This window comes from Amborella trichopoda, chromosome 8 (assembly GCF_054954075.1).
Source record: "Amborella trichopoda isolate Santa Cruz 75 chromosome 8, AtrichopodaSantaCruz75HAP2 v2.0, whole genome shotgun sequence".
Lineage (NCBI taxonomy): Eukaryota > Viridiplantae > Streptophyta > Magnoliopsida > Amborellales > Amborellaceae > Amborella > Amborella trichopoda.
In genome coordinates, this window is record NC_142343.1 from 24,787,863 (window position 1) to 24,809,550 (window position 21,688).

The 21,688-nt window shown below is 32.8% G+C and overlaps 1 long non-coding RNA gene across 2 annotated transcripts; it reads right to left on the reverse strand.

Annotated features, from left to right (window-relative positions):
- Nucleotides 1-12,484: 12,484 nt before the first annotated feature.
- On the reverse strand, nt 12,485-20,822 carry LOC105420123 (uncharacterized). Of its 2 annotated transcripts, XR_016061553.1 has the most exons (4): nt 20,739-20,822; nt 13,658-13,931; nt 12,839-12,897; nt 12,485-12,703 (listed from the first exon to the last, which is right to left on the reverse strand). It is a non-coding gene; the product is annotated as an uncharacterized LOC105420123 (long non-coding RNA). The 2 variants fall into 2 exon arrangements; XR_016061552.1 differs by lacking the exon at nt 20,739-20,822 and having other exon boundaries at nt 13,658-13,962.
- Between the last annotated feature and the right edge of the window lie 866 nt (nt 20,823-21,688).

Genomic DNA, 21,688 nt, shown 5'->3' on the forward strand with positions numbered 1-21,688 from the left:
GAACATACCCGAAGCAAGGTAGAGGGGAGACTACTTGAAGAAAGGGGGTTGCTTAGTTCATTTAAAAAAATCAATAAAATCTAGTCAGATAATTATAATATCAGCCTGTTTGTTTCATTAAAAAATCAACAGTGTGCGGTCCAATGGTTCGAACATTAGACCGTTTGGTTCACTTAAAAGAAATCAACAGAAGCAGTCTGATATTTATATTGGACCGCGTACAAACTTGAAAAACAAAATCGGGGATCCGTCATTCTAGATAATAACAACCTATTTTTGAGTCATTTCGTTATAACAGCAGAAAAATATGGTCCGTACATAAATTACCCTAATTTTTCGATCCTAGTTATCCACTAGGATACTTTCCTTTTTATTTGAGTGCCCCTCAAATGACTAATTACAAGCTACGGGAAGTGGATAAACACTTCAATAAGAATTTTAAGTAGTTTTATGCACCATTTATAAATATTTTTTATGTTATTTATTAAGGAAATAAATTTTTGTCAGCTAATGGGCTAATGCAATAGTATTACATCCAATGGCCCATATTCAATTATGGTTAGATCGGATTGTGTTTATCTTTGAATTCTATTTTTTATTCAACTCTAAGTTATATGAAACTTTGAGCTTCTACTTTTGAAAAATATGTGTACCTAGTAAGAATATTTAAAAAACAATTTACAAAAAACAATTTTAGAGATATTTTGGTTAATTTATTTTTTATGAGTTTTTTTTCCATATATTTATTAGGTGCGGAAGAATAGGCCTTTTAAATTTCAAGTGATTTCAAAAAATTAAAATTCAAATACAAAAAGAAATTGTCACCGTCTGATTGACCTAGATTCAATCTGGGTCATGAATCAACCTTTGGGCATATAAAAGTTACTCACATTTATTAATGGATGCAGTTTGTATAAAGCTGCGGCTCTAAACAATCAAAGTAAAACGCACTTTCAAATAGTGTGGAGAAATGTGGTTTCAAAATTGAAAATATTTGTGATACTTTTAGAATATATTTTTATTTTTAATTATAAAATTTAAAGCTTCAAAAATAGTATAGATCGAGCAGATCTATGAAAACTTAAAAATCTTGAAACTTGACGGTACAAAAATGCATTACAAAATGCATTATTTCCAAAACTTGAAATCCATTTTTTTTCTTATGTACATGTATCTTGATGTCGAGATGATCAATTTGAGGATATTTGGGCATCAAAACAACTTCTTATAGAGAAATTTTTGAGGTGGACTCTAATTTGATTGTTTAGAGCCTCGACTGTATATAAACTTTTTCTATAGGTGCCTAATATAATTCATTTTGAAAATATCTTTTTTTTGTAAAGGTGGGTAATGAATGGGCCAGGCAAACTAATCCAACCATGTTTGGCCTAACCTAGAAACACAAGGGCCTAAACGACAAACATGATCAAAGGCCAGACCAGGACTTAGACCGCCATAGCTCCAGATTGTTTTCTAATATCAAGAAATACGTGACACTTTTATTTTAAGAAAATATGATTTTTTTTTTTTTTTTTGAGACTTGAATATCAACTAAAATATATTTTTTTTAATTTCAACAAAAATAGGGCATTTTTCTAGTAAGGTCTAGTAGAGTTACGCAAACGAAAGACAAAAACTAGAAACTTAGAAAAAAAAATTTAAAAGTGCATATATTACATTTAAAATGTAAATTAGGCAAAAATTCTAGTAGGTATCAAAATTTTGATTTTAGTATTAGAAGGATAAAAGAGAAAAATTTTAATTTTTCAATTAAAAAAAAACATAATGGCAATTTTCTTTGAGATACATTAGAGTTATTTTGGATGAGTAGCAAGACAAGAAGGGATATAATTCTAAATAAATGCATTCGCTAAATCTTAGGTGTGGCTCTTATAGACTAATACGTGATAAGATGAGAAAAAGTAGACTCAGTTGAATTGTCCTAATCCAGCGCAAACCCAATATGAGACCTAGTAGGAGGTGCGAGAGGGTTCTAGTAGAAGGCTAAAAAATGACACTCGGCACATTCAGCGTTATAATATCAAAGTACAATAATTTCCATATATGCAAACGCAATATGTTTAATTGTTTAATGAAAGAAAAACGTTAGTGTAGAGCCAAGGATCAAACCACACCCCTCCAAAAAAAAAAAATTCTTATCATCTTGACCTTGGTAATAATATTTTTAGGTTGGGTTAGGAGATCGAAATGGATGGTCAATCCAACTAGTCAGACCACCAATCGTTAGCTTAGCAGGTCTGGTCTAAAGTAAAAATCAAAATTAATAAGAAACCAGTCAAAACTAATATTTGACCAGCTTTAGCTGGTTAGACGGGTCGATTTTGATTAATATGATTAGTTAAACAAAGTCAGTCATTTTTATGCATTATATTTTATATTTTTAAACTATTTTTTTATTTTTTCTTTATTTCTAGAAAATTAGGTACTAACTAGCTGACCAATAATCAAATCAGTTTGCTTAGATAAGATCTCTTAGCAGTTCAGTGGCCAGTCGTATCTTATTTATACTAGTTTCAAAAAATGAACAATGGCGTATAATTCTATGTTAATTATAACAAATTATTTGGATTGTTTATTTTTAAGTGTTTATAGATTGGTAAAATATAGGAGTGGCAATAGGTCGGGTCCCGTTGAACCCGAACCTAGACCCGAAAGTATTCGGGTCCAAGTTTTGGACCCAGACCGGACCCGTCGATCCAAAAATTGGACCCATACCAATACTCGTCGGGTCCCAGGTTTATCCCGTCAGATCCGGGTTCATTGCCATCCTCACTATGAGCTTTTCTTTTGTTTTTCTTTGCCATTTTTTATGGTCATATATGCATATTATTAGCAACATGGTCACTATCACCTTCCATTAGAGTTCTCGCCCTCTAATTTGTCATTTAATAGCTAAAGATAACTATGATTCGTATTGTATGCGATCCTTATACACCCAAACGAATAAGGCTTAAAGTATTTTACCTCAAACAATTTACAGGTATGGGTCGAATCCAACCAGCCTCATACCCTGAGCCGAATAGTGTTTGGGTCTAGGTTTTAGACTCGGACCCGACCCTCCGGGTCCCATACCCGACTATGTAGTTTTTTTGAGGTGTTAATAAGATGGAATCAGTAAAAATGAAAACCACAATGTGATAACTAAAATGTGGAGGTGCTACTACCATGACTATGATTTAAAGAAGAAATACAAGCCGAAAGTAGTTGAATGCAAGAAGAAATACTAAATAGTATGTTACAAATGATAAATTGATGAATTGTACCAATAACAGCTGTTGACAAGTGAAAATTGCGTAATTGTTGTTGGCAAGTGAAAGTGTCTTTTCACCTTTGCAAGATTCTTTAACAAATTCAATCTAGAAAAAAAGCGGAATGATCTCATTAAGTGGGAACAAAAAGCACTTTAAGCGATGTTGGCTTTACGACTCTAATGGTTGTTTCATTACGTGTCACCCAATATAATATTTGTTGGATTTCTTCATGTGAATAATGAATGATAAACTTTATATATATATATATATATATATATATATATATATATATATATTCTGAGATCTTGGGATCATATCGAACCCTTGGGTTTTCAGGTTTAGTGTTAATACCTTAAAGATATTTGGATCTTTTAATGATATAGAATACTTTGGGAAGCAATTAAAGTATACTGGACCATTACATAAACTAGATTCTACCATGCCTAATAAGAAATTATTAAACTTATTATGTCTAGTATCTCTTAAACATACTAATATATCAGTGGCGGCTTTGCAATCTGTTCTAATAAGAAAATGTGTAAGCATTAGGAAGGTTACTACAAATTTCTGTTTCTATTTGAGTCCGAAGATTATTGATTTATTTTATTATTTCAGGGTTTTCTAAGTCTTCTTCTATTTGTTTATATTTTATTTCTATTTTAAGGGAACATAGAAACTTTTCTTTATTATCCATTTTGTCTTTGACTCTATTGATTTCTTTAAGTTTTGGTTTTTCTAAAAATTCAAACTTAATTGTTTGTCCTACTCTAGATGTTTCTATTCCTGTATTATTAATTGTTATGGGATATAATAAGGTTAGGAATGGAATTCCAAGTATGATTGCCTGACTTAAGTTTTTTACCATAATAAAAGGTGTTGGAAAACAGTGTCCATTATTACATATCATGGCATTTGATAATTTGTATTTAATAAGTAATCTACTATCATCAGCAGTATTAAGTATTTGAGTAGTTTTATCAAAATATTTTGATGGAACTAAACCTTCATTAATACAATTTAAATCTGCACCTGAATCTACTAAAGCTAATGTTTGAAAATTATATTCTTCTTCGATGACAATTTTTACTAATATAAACCATTTTTGAGAAATAATTTTATTTACTAAGTTTACCGATATATTTTCTTCAACTTCTTTGGTTCTGAAGGTTTCTGGTTCTTTATCACTAGGATTTGCTAGTTGATCGAATTCGATTTCGTCTGTATCAGTTACAGTTCCTGATATGTCATTTTGTAATTTTCATAAGGTATAATATTAATGTATCTTCTTTGGATAGCATATTACAGGAACATTCTTCTATATTATGTTCAGATCCAGATTGTTCTATTGAGGACATGAAATAATCTTCATCTTTTATTTGTCCTACCATTGTAGTATCAATGGAAGATTCAGAAGAATCATCATCATATATTTATATTATATCATATAGTTTATTTCTAATGGATTCTTCTAAGATTGTAGTATCTATTTTCTTTTTTATTTTACATTGGCTTTTATAATAGCCAACTTTTCCGCATTTATAACATACAGGTAATTTCCTTTTACTCTTATGGTATTTGTATTTTGGAGAGAATCTTTTTATGAATTTATCTTTCTTGTGTTTTTTATAAGATTTCTTTTCTTTTCTTTCTGTCTTATATCTTTTCTTTTTATGAAATTTATCTCTAGATTTTTCTATATGATATCCGAATTGTTCACAGAAGTCTCCTAATTCTTTTTTACCAGTCATTTTTTGTTTATCTAATTGTTTCTTTAATTTCATGTCGGTACATAGGACTAATCCTTTTGCACATATTTCTGCAGATAATTCTCCTAATGTATAAACAGAATATGGTATTATTCCTCTATTTTTATTTTTAATCTAGTTTTTACCTTTTCTGCAAATAAATATGGTAATTCAACAATAAATTTTTCTTTCCAATGATCCTGCTGGCTATCTTCTCTGCTTAATAGTCTGGAAAAGAAAACATCTTTGTACCATTTATAATGGGATAGGGTTGGACATCTTAAATTAGATAACAAATCTTCAGATCGGGCTTCAAGAAAGGCTGTACTCACCACAAAATGAAGTGTGATGGTGTAAATTCATTGGGTTGTCATTCACATGTCTGGATTCTATGATTGCATCAGCAACAAAATAGATTTCAAGATATGGAGTTTTACTGGATAAAGTTGGTTTCCTTGGTGTAGAGGTTTGGAAAACTGGAGTTGGAGGAGAAGCTGAAGGTTGGCTTGAATAAGTTGGATAATTGATATTTGGGGAATAGGAAATAAGACTATTATTAGGTGATAAAGCAGGTTCTATTCTTATTGGTGACTGGGTAATATTTACTGGAATAATATCCAGTGAGGTTTCCATAGGGGCTTTTCCCCTTTGCTCAAGAGTAGAAGTATTATTATTTTTATTCATATTTGCATAAAACAAAGTTAGTGGAAAAGATAAAGCTGGTGGATCAAAATGATCAGTGTTGCTCTTCCTGCAAAAATTCACGGGTAAGAAAATCAGGAAGATGGTTAGTAGTACCTTTTAGGTGTTCGATAGAAAAATCAAAGGATGATAATATTGCTTGCCATCGAGCAAAGATTTGCTTAGAGACAAGGTTTTGCACATCCTTAGTAAGAATATCAGAGGCGGCTTTGCAATCTGTTCTAATAAGAAAATGTGTAGTAAGTATATCACTTTGAAATTTAGTAACACAATGAACTATGGAAAGTATTTCTTTTTTCACGGTAGAATAATTTTGTTGAGTAGAATTCCAAGCTTTCGAAATATAGTGGACTAGTTGTTCATTAGAGTTTATTCGTTGTTTTAAAATACCTCCTAATCCTAATTCAGAAGCACCACATTCTATTATTTTGAAAGCATTAGGATTAGCTAGATTTAAACAAGGTAATTCTTTAGCTTTAATTTTTATTTTCTTTATAGCTTGAGTATGTTCCTCTGTCCATTTAGGAGGATTCTTTTTAAGCCGTTCGTATAATGGTTTAGCATCTATAGCCAAATTTTCATAAAAGTCTACTATATCATCCTAAAAATCTTTGTAATTCGGTTTTGTCTAAAATAATATCAGGAAATTTATCAGCAAATTGAATAGATCTTTTATTCACATGCCTGGATAGTAGGATTACCTTACGAAAAGGGGTTTGATGAATCAAAAATTCCTACCAAGGCTAGACCAGTACAAATGAATACAACTTTATTAGAATTTTGTAAAAAAAAAATTGATGAATTACAAAGCAAAAATCTAATAAGAATAAGTGCATCTCCTTGGAGCTGTGCTGCTTTTTATATCAATACAAATGTTGTTCTAGTAGTATTTTATTTTTTATTGTTTTTCTACAAATTGGAATGACTTGAAATTTGGAGAGTAAGTACATCTTACTAAGGCACATCTAATAAAAATATAAAAAAAATTATCCGTGAAAAAACGTTGACCAAAATACAGTGGTTTAAAAAACGGATCGGTGACCTGGATCGGGCTTCCAAAAAACCGATCCGAATCGGCTAATCGGCGATCCGGATCGGGAATCGGGTGAATCGGTCAGAATAAAGCTTAAAAAAAATCCGAAAAAATTATTAAAATTCATTATGAATATTGTTTTTTAGGAATTCAATAAGAAATGAGGGTACTTCATTAAGAATTTTCATGTTTTTGAATGAATATGCGAATATTGATATGTTCTTTCCCTGCATGAACTGTCATTCAGCATTTAATTTACATCACACAAAAGGATAAACATATAATTATCATGGAATAAGTATATCAACATACATGGACTATAATAAAGCATAAAATTAGTAACATATGATCTAAAAATAAAATGATAGACGACGTTATTGTTCTTCTTGGTCACACTGGTGCCATTGATTGAATTCGTTTAACAATTCATTGATTCGATCTAAAAACGAATCATCGATATTAGCAGGCGTCTGACTATTCCCAAATCCCTGAGTGTTAGTATTTTGTTGTGTATCCAATCTAAAATCCCCGAAGATTGTCCATCATTCATGCTCACCTGTACTGTCGTGCTCCTCTCTACACTGTTGCTGTTGGGACTCGATATGTGAATAATATGGCTGGGATAGGGTGGCCTCAGAATCATCATCTCTCTCATTTTCTCTTTGAATAATATGGATTAAAAAAAAAAATAACAAATTTCAAAAAAATCGATCATGGATTAAAACAAAAAAATCACAAATTTTCAAAAAATTCTATCATGGATTACAAAAAAAAATTCGATCATGGATTAAAAAAAAAAAATCACAAATTTTCAAAAAATTCTATCATGGTTTACAAAAAAAAATTCGATCATGGATTAAAAAAAGAAAATCACAAATTTTCAAAAAATTCAATCACGGATTACAAAAAATTCGATCATGGATTACATAAAATTCGATCATGGATTACATAAAATTCGATCATGGATTACAAAAAAAAACAAACAAAAAAAAACAAAAAATTCAATCGTGGATTACAAACAAAGAAAGAAACAATTCGATCATGGATTACAAAAAATTCAATCATGGATTACAAAAAACTCTATCATGGGTTACAAAAAAAAAAAAACAATTCGATCATGGATTACAAAAAAATCGATCAAGTATTACAAAAAAATCTATCATGGATGACAAAAACAAAAACAAAAAAAAAAAATCCGTACGGGACTCGCCTATTCACTGTACGGACTCGCCGATTCCGTATAGTGAATCGGCGAGTCACTGTACAAAATCGTCCGTTTTTCTCTAGAACCGGACGATTCCCGTTTTTTTCGCCGATTCGATCCGTCCATGGCGATTCCCGAGTTGAACCGGGCGAGTACGGTTCGACTCGGCGTTTTTTTAAACACTGCCAAAATATCACCAAAACTTTTCGGAAGTATTTTGGTCAACTTATTTCATGTAAAATCATTTTTTTATATTTTTGGAAGATTCCCCTATTTTTGATGAGTACACGTTCCAAATTTCAGGTGATTCCAATTTGTAAAAAAAAAAAGTGAAAAATGAAACACTAACGGACAATCGTGACCGCATGATGAACTTTAGACAGTGATGGGAGTAGACGAAATCACTGTTCATTTTCACCTATAGGCGTTGCGTAGTGTTTTTCTATATATATATATATATATATATATATATATATATATATATATAAAGGGTGCAATTGGCATACATATGAAAATCTTGAAAATAGACGGTGTAGATAATATGTTGTAAATGCACTATTTCTGAGACGTAAAATCCTTTTATTTATCATAATCATATATGTCGATGTCGAGATGATCAATTAAAAGGTTTTTTAACATTAAAACTACCTTTTTCGATAGATTTTTTAGGGCATATGTAGTTCTACATATAAGGTTGCATCCTTATATAAACTTTTTCCATATATAAAAGGTTGCAACCTTAAAATGTAGAATTACAGATGTACCTCAAAAGTTCATTGGAGAATGTTGTTTCAATGTTGAAAAACCCCCTAATTGATCATCTCTACATCAAGATGTATGAATATGAAAAAAAAGAAGATTTCGAGTCCCAAAAATAATGCATCTTGCAACATATTATCTAGACCGTCCATTTTCAAGATTTTCATATATTTATATCTCAACTTGATTTTAACCATTTTTTTATTTTTAAATTTTTATAATTAGATATAAAAATAGATTTTCAGATAATCCTAAAAATGTTTACACCAAAATTACATGTTATAATAAAATTTGGAGGTGTGCTTTAATTGGATTATTTAAAGTTGCAACCTTATAAAACCACACCTATATATATATATATATATATATATATACCCATATATATTTTTTTTATTTTTTTTATTTTGAAACAGTTAACAGTATCTTATAATGTTTTTCTTGACGGGTGAACTTTTTGTAGTGATTGTCTATTGTAGGCGAGTGCTTTGATCGCTAGTATGGGGCCGGGAGAGAGAAGGAGAAAGAGAGGGGGAGCAGGGGTTAGGGCTAGCAACGTTTGCTGGGCCTGACCAGCACCGGCCCAAGTAGGGGTGCCAATGGGCCGGGTGGCCCAGGCCAACCTGATCAGTTTGGCTCTAAAATTAGGGCCTGGGCCACAAAAATGTGGCTAGAGGGTCAGGCTTGGGCCAGGCAAAGATAGGCCCTGCCCTTTAACTTTTTCATCATTTTTTTGTGTTTTCTTGTAATTTTTTCCAGCCTGCCCTTGATAGGGCCATGACCGGCCCAGGGGAGTAGGGCTTGGCTGGGCCAACTCGTTGCCAACCTTAGGCCCAATTGCGGTCCAGTCCAAGCTGAGGGCCTTGGCCTAAGTCTGGCTTGAAGATATATTTCTACCTTTAATTATGAAATTTAAAGCTCCAAAAAATTGTCAATTGAATATACCTATAAATACTTGAAAATCCTAAAAATAGACACTTTAATTGTTATGTAGTTGGGATTGTTCCAAAGTCTCTTCTTCACTTAGTGACTGGGTGCGGTGAAAGGGGTTGTCAAAACGTTGTTTGATAGAAGTATTTGAATGAAAATTCAAGAAAGATCTTTTTATTTTCAAGAAGGTCAAAACAATATTTATTTCTTACTAATAAGGATCAGTAAGCATAAGGTTTACCAAACATATTTGTCCTTGAGATAACTGAAAACAAAAAATCTAATATTTATCTTACTTGTTCAAAGCATAGGAACAAGGTACCAAATTTCTTGAAATTTATTTTGCTTGTTGATGGCTTCAGGTAAGTAAATTTCTTGACCCATTTATTGATTTTTCCTCAAGCTCTTGCCTACTATGAGTTTCCAAATTTTAAGGGATATTACAAGGTTTTTGACAAAATTCTGGACTTTTCATCTTGAATTTTGAGGAATATAGAGAAGGAAAAGTCTTGTTGATACTTGTTATCCCACCTACATTTTTGTCATTTTTTGGCAAAATAGATGCCTTCAACTGAGTTTGCAGAATCCTAAGCCCAACCCAGTAAATAATACTACAATTCCCTCAAGTCAAGAACAAGATATCCGATAATGAGAGTTATCTAGAAGCCTACTTTAAATTAGAAGGAAATGTGTATAATATGACCATTTCCAATTATTGTTGACTGTCAGATGTGAAATCGGGTAGTTGGAGACATACAAAATCGAAAATAATTTTTTAAAATGTTGTGACATGCTTTCATATATTGGATTTTACATCCAACGAACAAAAGCGATTGTGACCCTTTTGTACCAAAAATAAATGGCCTCATAGTATACGATCCTAAATTAAAAATATAAAAGAAACTCATCAAAATATCTACTAGAGACCAACTATTTAAATTTAACTTGTATAGTTTGATCTAATTTTAAAATACCCATCAAAAGACACTTGATCATGAGTTAGAATAGTTGTAAATGTATAAAATGTTAAATAGTGCATCCCTTGTAGATATTTGGATAAATTCTCTAAAAAATAAAAAAGAAAATACTGAAATTAGCCCACTAGCTCATATGGAAATATGTGTTCATTGTTGGAGGGTACTAATTTTGAAATTTACCGAATGGATGGTTGAGATTCATTGTTGGAGTGTACTAATTTTTACCATATCTAGAGTGCAAATTAAATTTTTTTTAAAAAAGATTTGATTATGAGGATAAAGAGAATGTGTGTGCAAAATTCGGACTCATACAAATGCTAAAAACATGGTTTTCTATAAGTGTGGTTGCATTATACTATGATACAACCGTTGCATGAAATCATTGCTCATATATATATATATATATATATATATATATATATATATATATATATATATGGAAAACTCTTCCCAATACCTATAGGAAAAAATAAACAGTAATTTCGCCTACCCTCATCACCATCCAAACTTCATCGTACGGTCATAATCGTCCAGTAGTATTCCAATTTTTATTTTTTTTCTACAAATCCAAATTACTTAAAATTTGGAGCGCGTACATCTTAGTGAGACGCACCTAATAAAAATATGAAAATTTTTTTTTACAAAATATATATTAACCAAAATACCTCCGAAAATTTATGGAGGTATTTTGGTCAATTTATATTTTACGAATTATTTTTTTCATATTTTTATCACTAAGATGTACACACGCTCCAAATTTCAGATCATTCCAATTAGTAAAACAAAAATGAAAATTAAAACACTGTCAGACATCACCATCCAAACTTCATCGTACGGTCATAATTGTCCAGTAGTGTTTCATTTTTCATTTTTCATTTTTTTTATACAAATCTAAATTGCTTGAAATTTGGAACGTGTACATCTTAGTGAGACGCGCCAAATAAAAATATAAAAAAAAATAATTCGCGAAATATAAACTAAGCAAAATACCTCCCAAAAGTTATGAGGGTATTTTGATCAATTTATATTTTGTAAATTATTTTTTTCATATTTTTATTAGATGCACCTCGCTAATATGTATACACACTCCAAATTTCATATCAGTCCAATTAATAAAAATAAAATAAAAATTAAAACACTACTGGACAACTGTGACTATGCGATAAAGTTTGATGGATAATGAGAGTAGACAAAATTACTGTTCAATTTTTCCTACAAGCGTTTTGTAATCTCTCTCTCTAGATATATATATATATATATATATATATATATATATATATATATATATATATATATATATATATATATATATATATATATATATATATATATATATATATATATATATATATATATATATATATATATATATATATATATATATATATATATATATATATATATATATATAAGATCATCTAAACTTCACAACCCTTAAAGATAGAGAGATATACTCAAATTTGAGGTTCATTACTATTTTTCTGACAAAATAGAATAACCAAATTACCCTTAAAACTTTTTCAAAGGTGATTTGGTCATTTTATTTTATCACAAATATTTTTTTTATATTTTTATTTTGATATACCCTTTTGAGTGGATGGCATGCCTAAAATATGACGTCGATATAGTTGCTAGACGAAGAATAAAAATAAAATACTCTAAACCATGAGATCAAGATCAAATGGTCAAAAGTTCACTTGTACCATTTAAGGTTTCCCACTCAAAACCAATGCTTTTATGGATTTCTTATCAACACTTGCAAAGTTATCATTCTTTATCAAGAGGAATGATAATAGAAGCTATGTTTTGCTTTTATAGGATATAGAAAGGGTATCATCTACTTTGTTTTCACAAAACATTTAATCTTTTTATCCTGATAAATAATATGGATTTGGATAAATGGATTACAAAAGCAAGTGACCTTATCAGATAAGAAACCAAGGTTAAGGTTATGCTACATGGAATATTGATAATAATTTACAGACTGCCAAACAACCAGAAAAACCTAATTCATGGCATAGAGAAGGGCCGCTGCTTTTGTTGCTAAATCGCAGACTTCTTCACAATCCGTGTCCTAACGCCTCCTGCATTCATTCAGAAGTATTACGGTTAGAGAACCCACAAACGTGCTAACCAAATGAAGAAAACGAAAATCGGCATCTACAATGTCTAGAAACAGCAAATGGAACTTGGCTATCAAATTGAAAAGCATCACAAACCATCAACTTCCTCGAATTGAACTTCTTTGATGTTATCGGCTGCAGCATAGTATTTAAACCTGCATGATAGGCCCTGATCAGCTCTATTTCCTTAGTATTCAAACCTGTATGACCAAACTTCTTAATTTAATGGAAGCGTGATTAGCCTTTTTCAGGTAATAGACTGGGATAAATTAGTTCTTATGAAAGATGAATAATATCCTTGATTTGTAGGGAATAACCAACCTACTCTGCAGATTGAAACATTAGTCAATACTCTTTCATTTCAAATAAATTTTTACCGTTAACAAAACAGTCGTTGATTCACCTGGACAACAGTTCTAATATAAAATGCACTTGAAGTTATAATTAATAAAAAAAATTCGTGTCACGGCTGTGAGATGCCCACCCAATTTTGCCCCTTTTTTTTCCTTTTTCAGTGGGGCAGCATGGAATTCAAATGTGGGATGTAGTTGTCAACAGAAGAATCGAGTTACTCTACCCTTGTCACATATACTAATAGAGCATTCAAAGTATATGATGGACAAAATTTTGAAAACTTCAAGCGGACCATTGCTTTCTTATTTCATAGGAAAAAGAAAAAGAATCTAGCTGTAACATATCTAAGAATGCTTACCATTTTTTTTTGTGAAGTAAGCAATTTTTACCCCTTTAGAGCATCATTGAACCATCAAAAGAAGTATCCACCTAATCAGATTCTTGTAGTTAGTAATATTCTGTGGTTCAGCTGCATACTCCATTCAAAAGCAGAAACATTTTTGCAAATTTTGGCAAAGTGGTCTACAATGATGAAAATTAGGGTTGAGCCATGACTTTTACCTGTTGGAGAAGACAACTTCAATTCCATAGTCAGAGTTGTTCTTCGTAGCTTCTACAAGCACTGTGACAATCTCTGTTTTACGTGTGCTAGCCAAAAGACAGTCCTACTCGCTAGGAATTATACTCGCCAGAAAATTGTCACTAAGATCACTCAAGCATAATGTCTCAATCACTGTAAGTACCACTCGTCTTTTAAGGAGAGAAGCATCTAGGTCCAAAATATAGATAGCAAGATCCGTAATCAATAAAATCCGGCGCTTAATTTTTCCTGATCCTGTGAACTTCAAGATGTTGTCAGCAAAAAGCCCTTGTCTGTCACCTGTTAAAAATTTTGTTAAACTTGAATGAAAAGGGTAGTTTTAAATAAGGCCAATTGAATAAGGGTAGTTTTGAATTTAAATACTTTTGAAATTAATAGTGTCAAGTAGTAGTAGTTTGTGAATAAAATCTAACACATCGTCATACTCTGAAATTACTATAGAATAGAATTAAGTATTTTGAGGAAATGAAATAACTGTTTTCCACTTTCACACATTTTCAAAAAAAACTTCCACACATTTTTAAAGCATGCTGAACATAAAAACCTCATTCTAGTATGATTTTCCAGAAAACATATGCTTCAATTGAACTTTTTAATAAGCAAAGAAGGGTTTGTTCTTAAAGTTAAACCCCAACAGGAAACAACTAATAGAAAAAAAAATAATGAGTAGAACACATAAGCAGGGGAAGAAAAACAAAGAATAAAGAAACATTACAAGAGGGCATCCAATATGGACAACCATCAAAGTAATTTCATAAAATGAACCAATTATACAAATAAGCATGCTATTCTTCATAAAACATCAAAACAAGTGTTCATTTAAAGAGGATGTAAGAAACCCGAACTTTTCATGCCATTTCATAACTTATTTACTGATGTAAGAAATCAAAATATTTAATAATTCATTTCAAAGGAACTAGGCACCCCTCAAAACCCATCCAGAAAGGTTGTTAGATGATGAAAAATCATCTGATTGATTATCTCAACCTCAAGAGGTATGAATATGAAAAAAAGAAAAAAGGGATTTCAAGTCCTAAAAGTAACACATCATCTAGCACATTATCTATACCATCCATTTTCAAAATTTCCAAGTATTTATATTTCTGCTCAATTTGCACCATCTTTAGATCTTTGAATTTCCTAATTAGTGGTGAAAATATATTAGGACTTTCGACCACCGGAATTGCATCTTTTGATACAGGTGGGCCTTACTTTAATTTTTTAAGGTTGGCACCTTATATAAACTACATCCATACAGACACACGTATCAATGATTAAAAAATGCACTCAATTTATCTCACAACATCAATTAGATGGGCAGACAAATACTCCATGGAGCCCTTGTTGCTAATGTATGCGTCCATTCAAGACACACAAAAACTCCCTGGAGTTATTTGCAAGTTGGACCTTAGAAAGGCCAACAAACATGTAGACTAGGAGTTATTGGACCACGTTATGGGCTTATGGGTTTTGGTCAGCAATGGAGGTGGATATAAGGTCGTTGCATAGTGGCTTCCAATGGTGTACTTCTCTAGCTTGAGAGGTTAAAGCAATGAGGATCCTTTGGCCCCCTCATTATTCATAATTATTGCAGATGCTTTTGGGAAGATTCTTCATGGTGTGTTTCAAGCAGGTCTTCTAACTGGCCCTCAAACATCACCTAATGACTATAAGTTATTTGCAATACTCAGAAGATACTTTGATTTTTTGCAGTCTGACTCATGTGAAGATCACCAACCTTTGGCTCAGTGCTTTGAAGTTGTATATGGCATGCTAGTCAGCATTCGAAAGACTAAAACTATGGGAGTGACTGGTCCATGATGAGGAATTGTTACTTTTAGCTAAGGTTGGTTGTGGAGTGGATAGTCTTCCAAGCTAATACCTCGGACTATCCCGGTGTTCTCTAAGCCTTATAAAACTACTTGGGATAGAGTTGTAAAAAGGTTTGATAGGGCACCAGATTCTTGGAAATCTCATTTTCTGTCCATTGGCAGAAATATAAATTTGATCAAATCAGCTATAGCAAATCTACCCATAGCTCTTATGTACCTCTTTCCCATGCCTAGATCATTTTTTATTTATTTATTGATAATGTCCTATGCCTAGCTCAATTGTTAGCCATTTGGAGAAACTTATAGGGAATTTCCTAAAGTACGGTTCATCTGACAAAATAAGTCTCATTTTATGAATTGGAATCATGTTTGCAAGCCAAAACCTAAAGATGGCCTGGGCACGGGCACTCGAGAGAGACAAAATCAAGCCTAAAAGGTAAATGGTGCTGGAAGTTTAGTGAGCTAGGCTAACACCTGCGGAAGTATGTGATGGCAAGCTAGTGCAGGGTAGACGATTTTGGAGACTGGTGAGACATGCTAGACACACCAATGCTGTATCAGGAGCCTAGAGGGGAGTTAATCAAGTGAGAATTATCTTTATCATGAACATGAGAATGCAGGTTTGGAAGAGGGACAAAATAAAATTCTCGAAAGAGTCGCCCAAATGGCAAACAGTTGAGACATGCTAGACTGGCAAAGCTTACCTATTGGACTGACTACAGATCCAGAGGTAAGAGTCACCCAAATTGCAGAGAGGTCTGGAAATCAGCCTATGTAGAATATAAGGTTAAGAAGGCCACTACAGGACAAAGAAATTGAAAGCCTCACCAAGCTCCTTAGCAAGCTTCAGTCGTTCTTCTATAAACCATGAGAGAGAAACAACTGCTATGGACATCTGAAACCACAGGAAAAATCATTTTATAGAGTACTAAGTACTGGCAAGGTATAACTCTCAAGACATTACTGCTTAGAAGGTTTCAAATATCCCAGCCCCAATCAAAGCCTAGGTTTTTGGAAGGCTACCACTAAATAAGCCACTGGCCATCAAATCATTTAAGGAAGAAGATATGATTCTCCCGACACATCCATTTCATGTAAAAGTTACTTTAAGTTGGTATAGCACTTGCTCTTACATCTTAATATTGCCTCCACAATCTGGACTCTCATGTTTTAAATCTATTTGACATCCACTGGGTCATACCTGAAGTATTAAACATTTATTTTCACATTGGTAGACTCCACTTTTACCAAAGAGGGATTGATTTATTGGAGACTTACCCTACTTGCCATTCTATGGGCCATATGGGTGGAAAGTAGCGGTAGAGTCTTGAACTCACAACAACACTCAATACATTGGCTAATAGATAAGATACAAATATATCTTGGACAAGGTTGCACGAGCAATTTTGGGGACATACGTACTATTGCATTATTTTAAAATCAGTGGTAGGCCAATGCACGTGTCTACTTGCCTCATCCCTCAAGACAAGCTACATGTATTCCTACAAGGGAGGGATGGATTAGATTATATCTTGATGAGAGAATTCATTGGAAAATCTGAGATCAGCGGGGGTTAGAGGAATTGTGGACAATCATAGAGGAAAAATGTTGACAACCGTCTTGAGGCCATTAACCATCTTTAATTCAAGTGAGGAAGAAGGAAAATCCCTGCTGTGTGGTCTTCGATACTCAACAGAATTGGGACTTGATTAAAGTAGAAAGTTGCTCTGAGAATGTAAACATCGGGTTAGTAGAAGTTCAGACTACCTTTAGATATTTCGAGGAAATTTACAAAATTACAAGCAATTTCAGGGCCTCATTCAGATATATTTGGATGGAAGCCAATGAGGAGGCTGATTATTTGGACAAGAGAGAAGTTTCCAAATCGACTTTGGTAGTTACACATTTTGATCTTAAGAGCCATCTTTTGGAAGAACCAAATTCTTTAAATAAAATACAAATTTAAATCTCCTTCTTTGATCAAAGGAAGTAAGTTAATGATGAAAAAGAATATGCAAATAAAATCCAATCACACAGAGATCTCCATCCTTTTTCTTAAAAGAGCAAAATAATTACATAAAAGTGGAAACTTGAAGATTTTATACAAAAGGAGCGGGCAAACACTCAAATGTTTTTTCTCCAACCTGCCTCACACACCCAATAAAATGAAATGTTCAAGGAAGCTCATGTGCTAAGATATACGATGCGTATGCTAAAAATCCAACCAGATACTCACATGATACTTGAGAATATAAAATGATATAAATATCAAGGACTATGTAAAAAATAAAATCCTAGGAATATCATTGGGAATGGGGTCAAGGCATCGATGACTGGGGGTGCAGGTGCCTCAACATAACATCCTAGGCTCCCTTCCCACCATTAACAATTCAAAAAAACAAAATAATAATAATAATATGAATAAGATACGTTATATAGACATATACAATGATATATAGAATATAATCAAATAAAATATTAATATAATAAAGAGCTGTGGTAGATGCACTATATAACCTATATCGAAATTTATGTGCTCAAGAAGCTATCATGCATATGTATTAAAATATTAATGTGGTGGATAAGATAATCCTATTCAAATCCTTGTCCCAGACAATGAAAAATGTCAAGTTATACGCCTCCCTCTGTACTCATATCTGCATATGTGCATCCTTGCCCATGTCGCCTGAGTGGGTTGCACCCATCATCCCATGATGAATTTGGACTTGGGATTTAGGTTAAGAACTTTGTATGGCTGCCATGCACAACAATGTTCCCTCGTGCTCAGACTAAGTCACAATTCACAAGGAACATGGGAGGAGCAAAGCATGTAAAACTAGCTCCCATCGCTCGTACAAACATGTGGGAGTCAGGACATAAAGAATACATACATGAACACATAGCAAGGAATCTAGGATAACAAAAACCTACAATATATACATGGACAATCATGGACTCCATACTTATGTAGTTCAGATATATGTGACCTGGAGTCTACTCGGTAACTCAAAATATCGAATACTTATTCAATAATTAGCTCAAAATGTCAAATCTACGAACACTAGAAGAACATAGAAGAGTGCACCATTTGAGATGAAAAATTCTACAGAATTAAATATGATGTTCTAAACCTGATATATGTAGATCACTAAAAAAAATTAAGTCTCAGTAAATGGGTAGAGCCTACACTTGGACAACATAAAGGTACAGTACATGCAACCCCAAAATGCAAGAGAAGCAGAGATATGCACAAGCAGGTGTGTACCACCAATAACACCATGCACAATGAAATGACGCCTCGTCAAGAAGGTTCTTGGAAGTCAGAAGCTCCATAGTATTCCCTAAAACAAATGCCTCCAATTTGGAGATGAGCTACAATGAAACCACGGAGATGAGAAAATTTTGCACTTGGGCTATCCAAGTAAAAGAAATAATGAAGCTAGAACATGCCATAGGTTGTGAAGTCTAGTTTCATTGTAACAAATCCTCCAAAAAAATGGTGCAGTCTCTGGACCAAGTAAGACATAACCTGATGATCATCTGAGTATCTCACCGGCACGTGCCAAACTGCACAATCCCATGATTCATTTTGTTCCCCAACCTACAATATTATAGAAAGACATAATCCTTGACCCTACTAGGTCGCCACTAGATTCAATATTCCTTCAAAAATTCAACATATCAAAACTTCCCAATTTGCTAAAAAATAGTTGAAACTGGCTTAAATTTGGAAATTTTGATGGAAGCACCTAAATTTGGGGTTGTGATCCAAGCATCCACTTGTTATGATAAGAACATCCAAAAATAACTCTAATCTTTATATGTATCTACCAATATTTAAATCTCAAGGTGCATATCCCAAAGTAGGGTGACTCTCTTGCTTTCGATCAATTCCAGATTTGTCTACCACTTCTCCTACTCTGCCTGAAAATTTGCCAAAAGTGCAAATGGATCACCCTTCTTTCTTTTTCTAAACCGTTCTCGAGTATCACAAACAATTCTCTTTTTCTTTATTTGCTAGCCAAAGGTATCTACTAAAATAGGGAAACAACAAAGAGGAAGAACAAAGGACATCAGAGAGATGCCAAGGCAGCAACTCAACAATCTAAAAAAAACTCCTTGAATCACTCACAATTCATGTTATAATGTGGAATGGTACAGAACCCTCAAGATAAAGATGACAATTGTGATAGTAATGAGAGAACAAGTGACATGAAAAACATGTAAAAATAATTCAATCCTCCCTTGGGTCGCCAAGGTAGAAACTAGAAACCCCTCATACTGGAATTGATTCCATAAAAATGGAAACTTACTTTGCAGTTCATCAATTGAGAAAAAAGAAAAACTCAGTTGGCATCACATAAAAGTTATCATTCCAAAACTAGCTTAATTCACAACAACCAGAACCTGACTTATAGAAGAAAAGTCAAAACTGTCAAATGGAATCTCAATATCACATAGCTAAGTCATCATTAAAATTGCAAGGCCAGAGAGGTTGTTATCACTATTCCACATGCTTACTTATGTGGAACAAACACATTTCAATTTTCTCAGTATACTTGATTAGGATATGAAACCGTACAAGTTTATCCAAGTTTATTCTAAAATGGCTATCAAAAATAAAGAATTTTTGCTAACACTTCCAGCAAATGAAGGCAAGCAGAGTTTCCATTTTCCCTTCCCATACTTTCACAAGCCTTTCTATGTATCTCTAACTCATAAATCACATAACTCTAACTGATAAATCCCATGATCAGAATTTGAGAAATGGTAGCTCCAAATTTTCGTTTAAAAGAAACAAATTGGCATCAGCATGCTTCATAAGGCAATAAATTCTGAGAATTCATCAAACCCAAAGCCGTAAGATCTAGGAATTCATCAAATCTGCTCATCTCGCATTAGATCTTGCAAAACCAAACAAAGCAAACCACAATGTGAACAAAAATGCAAGCTAGGTGAACCAAAGATGAAACCAAAAGCCCTGAAATGTTATATATCTGGTTACATGTATCAAAATAGAAACAAGGAATCATCAAAATCCCAAGAGTAGGTACTAAGTGGTAAAATCCTACAAATTTACACGTCGAAGCAAAAGCCAAAATTAGATCAAATCTCATCATATTCATAAATGAGAGAAAGACAAATTAATTACCATAACATCCAATAAGATACAAATGATCAATATAAAAATTAGTGGAATTAAGGATACCTTGTTTCTCAAGTATCTTCATTACGTAGGGATTTGAGGGGACATTGAGATAGTCCCCTTTGTACTCTCTGTGGAGAGAAGTCCTCCACACCTTCACCCCCATGAATGGCTCCTGATCCTCTGCCACACTCGTTGCAGTCTGCCGCCTCAAAACCCGAGAAAAATAAGCCAAAGCGTCCGGAGGAGGGGGCGCTGTTGCTTCTAAGTCGCCAGCATCATTGCTGCTGTTGATATTGGGTGCAAGGGGGCGGCCTGGATCTGAACTCTTCTCAGGGGCTTCATTCATGGAATTAACAAACAATCCTTCAAATTGAATGCTATGAATCAATCTCAAAAAGCCAAAGTCTCTGAGGTCTATCTATGGATATGCAACTGGTTTTTCAACCATCGTTTATCCCACTTCTCTCAATGCCCGCAGGCCTATTTGATAACTGGAAGCACATTCATCAACTGTAAATTGGAAGTTCTTAAATTGGAAGTTATGGTTTCTTAGATGAAAGTTAAGAAGTTTCTGGTTTGTATGTTTGATAAGCTCCCTGAGAAGTCAAGAAGCTATTGGTTTTTGTGTTTAATAACCTCCCTGAGAAGTTTTTTGTGTTTAATAACCTCATTGAGAAGTTTTTTGTGTTTGATAACCTCAAAGTTCCTGATTTCTATAATAAAAAACACTTAATAATAATCGTATAAACCAATACAATCCCAACACTTCAACATTATAATCAAAATTCTAATCATATTTTAGCATTACCCTATTGTACTAAAGGCCCATAATTTCCAGGATGAAGCCATTTTCAGTTATAGAAGGGTCTTATATTTGTGGGTCGCAAGGTTTCTGATAAAAAAAAAAAAGCATATGAAAAATAAAAATAAGTAATCCATAAATTTGTACAAAGGAATAAATTCTTGTAAGAAATAAAAATCATATATATATTGAGCAACACAATTACAGT